Genomic DNA, 480 nt, shown 5'->3' with positions numbered 1-480 from the left:
TTACGTCATTTCTATGTATTATCTCTCTGATGAGATTATACCGTTTTAATACATGTTTGGATCATTGATGAGACCTTAGTTCCTTTGCTTTCGCAATGGCTCTATTGTTATCACAATACTATTGTATGCGATCAACAATATCAGGAACCACTCCAAATTTATTTATGAATATCATGATCCATATTGCAACTCTTTGCTACTTCTGAAGTATCCATATATTAGGTTTCTACTATTGGATCAACGGTTGCTTCACGTTTGGAACCTTTCCAACATACCGCTTAAGAGTAAACCAATTTCTCCATATGAAATCTTCTCAAGATTTCATCTATGTAAATTGGGATGAGTTAATCAATCTTCTAGATCTACCTCTATAGATCAAGTTGTTTATCCCATACCATTTATGAATAAATCATTTAACAACCATTATTTCAACTATTGAAACATAGGGATATCGTTTTCTATAATATTAGGAATACGATA

This window comes from Olea europaea, unplaced genomic scaffold (genome assembly GCF_002742605.1).
Source record: "Olea europaea var. sylvestris unplaced genomic scaffold, O_europaea_v1 scaffold4106, whole genome shotgun sequence".
NCBI classification, from domain to species: domain Eukaryota; kingdom Viridiplantae; phylum Streptophyta; class Magnoliopsida; order Lamiales; family Oleaceae; genus Olea; species Olea europaea.
This window is presented reverse-complemented; position numbering follows the sequence as displayed.